Source organism: Prionailurus bengalensis, chromosome C1, assembly GCF_016509475.1.
Source record: "Prionailurus bengalensis isolate Pbe53 chromosome C1, Fcat_Pben_1.1_paternal_pri, whole genome shotgun sequence".
NCBI lineage: Eukaryota > Metazoa > Chordata > Mammalia > Carnivora > Felidae > Prionailurus > Prionailurus bengalensis.
Window position 1 is genome coordinate 105,896,279 of NC_057345.1, and position 5,738 is coordinate 105,902,016.

Genomic DNA, 5,738 nt, shown 5'->3' on the forward strand with positions numbered 1-5,738 from the left:
GTGCTATTTTTCAAATGCTTTTAACGCAGCATAGTCAGTATGCCACAGCAACATGTTTTGAGGTTCTGTGTTCTGAACTCCTTCAATGCAATCAGTAGGTACTGATTTAACCAACTAGATCACTGACTATATTTTGAGGATGAGAGTGGGTGGTGTTGGGGCAAGACATTTAAAACATTGATTACCATAATAGTAAGTACATACCATTAAAAATAGCAATACAGGGGTGCCTGGGTGACTCAGTCAGTTAAGTGTCTGACCCTTGATCTCAGCTCAGGTCATGATCTCATGGTTCGTGTGATCGAGTCCCCTCATTGGGTTCTATGCTAACAATGCAGAGTCTGCTTGGGGGCTCTCTCTCCCTCCCTCTCTCTCTGCCCCTCCCCTGCTCATTCTCTCTCTCAAAATAAATAAACTAAAAAAAAAAAAATAGTATACAAATATATTAGAAATCTGAAGGTTAATACTAGAAGAGACAGTTAAAAGAATTATCGCGATTTAAAAATAATACTGATTTTTAAAATATTGGTTAAGAGAACGGGATGTTAGGCTTTTAGAGATACTATAAAACAAACGACCTTCAGTTATGCATGGTGTTAATCATAGTACCATTTTGAATGTGCCTCTGAATTGTTTGATGACAGCTACTAGGTACTTACTTTAGAGACCATAACATTTTGCTATCTAGAAATTGATGAGTTCTTGGTTACATGACACAAGTGCTGCCCAAATACACATATCTATCTACCATGGATCATTTTTTTTAAGTGTTTATTTACTTATTCTGAGAAAGAGAGTGAGCGCACCCATGCACGCACAAACTGGGGAGGAGTAGAGAGAGAGGGACAGAATCCCAAGCAGGCTCTGCACTGACATCACGGAGCCTAATGCAGGGCTGTATCACAAACCATGAGATTATGACCTGAGCCTAAATCAAGAGTTGGGTGTTCAACTGACTGAGGCACCCAGGTGCCCCATGGATCAATTTTTGTACAATTTATCATTTGCTGTTTGAAATTATTAGGGAGGAAAATATTTTTCTGTATCATCTTAATTTTAAGTTTATTTATTCTGACAGAGACAGCATGAGTGGGGGAGGGGCTATGAAAGTGGGAATGAGAGAGAGAGAGAGAGAGAGAGAGAGAGAGAGAGAGAGAATCCCAAGCAGGCTCTGAGCTGCCAGCACAGAGCTGGACGTAGGGCTCAAACTCACAAAGCTGTGAGATCACAACCTGAGCTGAAACCAAGAGTCAGATGCTTAACCAACTGAGCCACCCAAGCACCCCTTCCTGTATCCTCTTAGATTTTGTACTTGAGGGCTTGCAATTTTAATGGACAACAGACAGCTTAGCAAGAGGGAAAAACAAATGTAGTATGTACATATGCACAGGAGTTCACAAAGAAATGTGACTCAAGGATGTAGTTAGATTTTGGAGTTTATATACCATCTTAATAGGTAATGGGGAGGTGTAGAGGGGCATTTATGGGAGAACAGAGGACTTCTAGGAAAAATGAATGGGCCCTTAGGAGAATAGATGGGATATATGGTAGTTTTATAACAACGTCTCTTGAGGTGATTTCTTATCCAGTGTTGACTTGTGCTGACTTCTTGTCTTTATAAGAGTTAATCTTCCCCTGTGGTGAAACTCCTTGGGAGGAGATTCAGGACAGTTGAATTCTTTTGGGAAGCTTTGTTTTTAGGAAAATAAGGGGAATGGAGAGAAAGCCTCTTCCCACATCCATTGATTTTCAAAATGTCTTTAGTTCACAATAATCCTTATGCCACTGTGGCATCGTCTCGACCCTTTCAAAATTAATAATAAAAAATTTGGAGTACCTGGGTGGCTCAGTCGATTGGATGGCTGACTCTTGATTTTAGCTCAGGTCATGATTCTCAGGGTCATGAGATCAAGCCCTGCATTGGGCTCCGTGCTGGAGCCTGCTTAAGATACTCTCTCTCTCTCTCTTTCTCCCTCTGCCCCTCTCCCCAACTTATATGCTCACTCTCTTTCTAAAATAAATAAATAAATAAATAAATAATAAAAAAGTAACATACAAATATGTTTAAGTTGCCTGTATATGAATAATAAATTCTAGAAAGATATACAAGAAACTCTTAATAGTGGTTACTTCTAAGGAGGAAGGATCTGAGCCTTTAGGGGAAAGGAATGGGATATAAATTTTTCACTGTTTTATATATATAGTCAATCTTCATTATTCATGGACTTCATAACAGTGAAATTGCCAACTTACTAAAATTAATTTGTAACCTCCAAATTAAAAAGCAGTTCAATATAATGCGTTTGCATTCATTTGCAGACACGTTCAAAGTGGTAAAGAAAAAATTTGAGTCTTTCTATACACACATTCCCAGCTGAGGTTGAACAAGATGATGTTTTGCTTTCTTGTTTTAGCTCTCATATTGTAAACAAATGTTCTTTTTGTGGTCTATTTAGTACCATGTTTTTGCATTGTTGTGACTTTTTGTTTTTTCCTTTCTCTCTCTCCTTTTTTTTGTTTTTTTTTTTGTGTGTTTTTTTTGTGTGTTTTTTTTGTTTTGTTTTTTTTTTGGTAATTTTGCTGTTTAAAATGGGTAGTTGAAGTGCTGTTTAGACCTAAGAAAGTTGTGATGTGCCTTACAGGGAAACTACATGTGTTGGATAAGCTTTGTTCAGGCATGAGTTATAGTGCTGTTGGTGTTGGCTGTGAGTTCAATGTTAATGATATCCACAAAATATATTGAATAAAGTTTCTTAAACAGGAACACACATAAAATGAGATTTTATATTAATCAGTTAATGAAATGTTGTGACCATGGTCTCACAGGAATGTAACCCTGTATTTCCCTTAGAAACAATGGTTCAATATTCAAGAATTCAGTGTTGTGGTATTATTTGCACATAACAACGGAAAATAATGAGAACTGACATTATATACTGACAGAGTTCAGAACATACTACCCCAAAATATGGGACATTGGCATATTGGAGTTTAAAAAACTTTTTTTATTGAAAAATTTTTAATGTTTACTTATTTTTGAGATGGAGAGAGACAGAACACAAGCAGGAGAGGGTTAGAGAGAGAGGGAGAGAGACACAGAATCCAAAACAGGGTCCAGGCTCTGAGCTGTCAGCACAGAGCTGGACGTGGGGCTCCAACCCACCAACTGCGAGATCATGACCTGAGCCAAAGTTGGACGTTTAGCTGACTGAGCTACTCAGGCGCCCCTAAAATTTTTTTTCAATGTTTATCTTTTTATATTTTGAGAGAGAGAGACAGAGACAGAGTGTGAACAGGGGAGGGGCAGAGAGAGAGGGAGACACAGAATCTGAAGCAGGCCAGGCTCTGAACTGTTAGCACAGAGCCTGAAGGTGGGGCTTGAACTCACCAGCTGTGAGATAATGAGCTGAGCTGAAGTCCCATGTTTAACCAACTGAGCCACCCAGGTGCCCCTGGAATTTTTTTAATGTCTATTTATTTTTGAGAGAGAGACAGACAGAGCAGGAGCAGGGGAGGGGCAGAGAGAGAGGGGACACAGAATTGGAAGCAGGCTCCAGGCTCTGAGCTGTCAGCACAGAGCTGGAAGCGGGGCTCGAACCCACGAACCATGAGATCATGACCTGAGCTGAAGTCAGACGCTTAACTGACTGAGCCACCCAGGCACCCCAGCATACTGAATTCTTAAGTTGAAGGATTTTGAGAAATGGCAGGTGCAGGAAGGATTCTCTTCATCTGTCCAGTTTCCACTGAACCAGTGCCTAGAAACAGTGGTGGCAGAAGGACTCTCTGACCTCCTCCTCTTCCTCTGAAGCATGTTGTAAGACCTTCATGTGAAACGTACTCTCTATACCTAAAGGAAAGGCGCATCCTTGTCTCCGAAGACAAAGGGATGCCAAGAGAAATCCAAATGAACAGGCCTTGGTAAGATTCCTGTAGTTCAGTACTATTAGCTCATACCCTTTTGTCCTATCACACTTTTCCAGGACTTTCCATTCTTCATCAATCATTGTATAAAAACAGTCAAATTTATTTGTCCTGGTCTTCGTTTCCTTATGAAGGCTCCTGTGTCATGTAAAACTTACATTAAATAAATCTGTATGCTTTTCTATTGCAGTTGAATTCACAGGGCTCCAGCTAGAGAACCTAGAAGGGTAGTGGGAAAAAGATATTTTCTTCCTCCCCTACAATACTTTTTTATTTTTGAGCCTTGTGAATGTATTAGCTCTACTAAAAGAAAATTAAACAAACAACCAGCTCCAGGAACTGCTACCTGAATATTATAAAATTTTAACTTACTGGTTTTTTTTAAAGATTATTTTTATTTATTTTGAGAGACATTGAGCATGAGTGGGAGAGAGGCAGAGAGAGAGGGAAAGAGAGAGCCCCAAGCAGGCTCCAGGCTATCAGCAAGGAGCCTGACTCGGAGCTCAATCCCATGATCCCGCAAGATCATGACCTGAGCTGAGATCTACAGTATGTTGCTTAGCCAACTGAGCCAGGTGTCCCAGCTTACTGTTTTCTTAAAGCAATCTCATTAATTATCTTTATCTCAGTGAAGTAGAAAGAAAGAGGAACAAAATCTGGGTTAAAGTATAGGCCTAGGAGGGATAAGAAAGAGAGAGGGAAGAAGGAAAAGAAAGTTTTGAATAATAGCTTCCTTTAAATATTTTTTTCTTGGGGCGCCTGGGTGGCGCAGTCGGTTAAGCATCCGACTTCAGCCAGGTCACGATCTCGCGGTCCGTGAGTTCAAGCCCCGCGTCAGGCTCTGGGCTGATGACTCAGAGCCTGAGCCTGTTTCCGATTCTGTGTCTCCCTCTCTCTCTGCCCCTCCCCTGTTCATGCTCTGTCTCTCTCTGTCCCAAAAATAAATAAAGAACGTTGAAAAAAAAATTAAAAAAAATTTTTTTTTCTTTAGGTTCCTTTAAATTTTAATAGAAGTTTTAAAATAGTTTCTGCAAGTTTTAGATTTCCATTACTGTGGAAGAACTATTAGGACACAGCTTTACTTCTAACACAGTATGCTGGTTATTCATTTGCATTCATCTATCACTCGTGTATTTTTTCTTTCATCAAATAGTGACAGAGTACTTTAAGGCAAGCACTGTGCTATGTACAGTTACAGTATGTTACAAAGTGGTAACAAGAGTCATGATTTCTGCCATAGTTGAGTCTATGATCTAATGAAGGAGAGAGATGTTATACAAACAAGTATAAATATGTATATAATTATAATTTGATGTAATTACTGGATTCAATAAGAGTCAAAGGTGGAAAAGCAGTTTACATGAGAAGGTGGGTCATGGAAGATCTAAGGAAATTACATTTAAGTTACAACCAGAGGGATGAGTAGAAGTTATTAGAAGAAGAGTGTGAAAAAAAAAGAAAAAAAAAAAGAAGAAGAATGTGGCGGGAAAGTATGCTGTGCAGGGAGAAAAACATTTGCAAAGGCCCTAATATGAGAAGTACTTCAAAAACTGAAGGAAGGCCAGTATGGCAAGTGCATAGCAAATGTGGAAAACTGACTCCAGATGAGATAGGAAAACCAGGATATGCGGAATTTAATAGTCAATGTTAAGGAATTTGTGTTTTATTTCAGGTATAATGGGAGCTATTGAGTGCTTACGATTGGGAAAGATATCAAATTTATGTTTCTACATTATCACTCTGGTTGTTGGTTGGAGAATGAATTGGGGAGGGGGGCAGGCATCTGGAAAGACACATTGATTCATCCTGAGTAG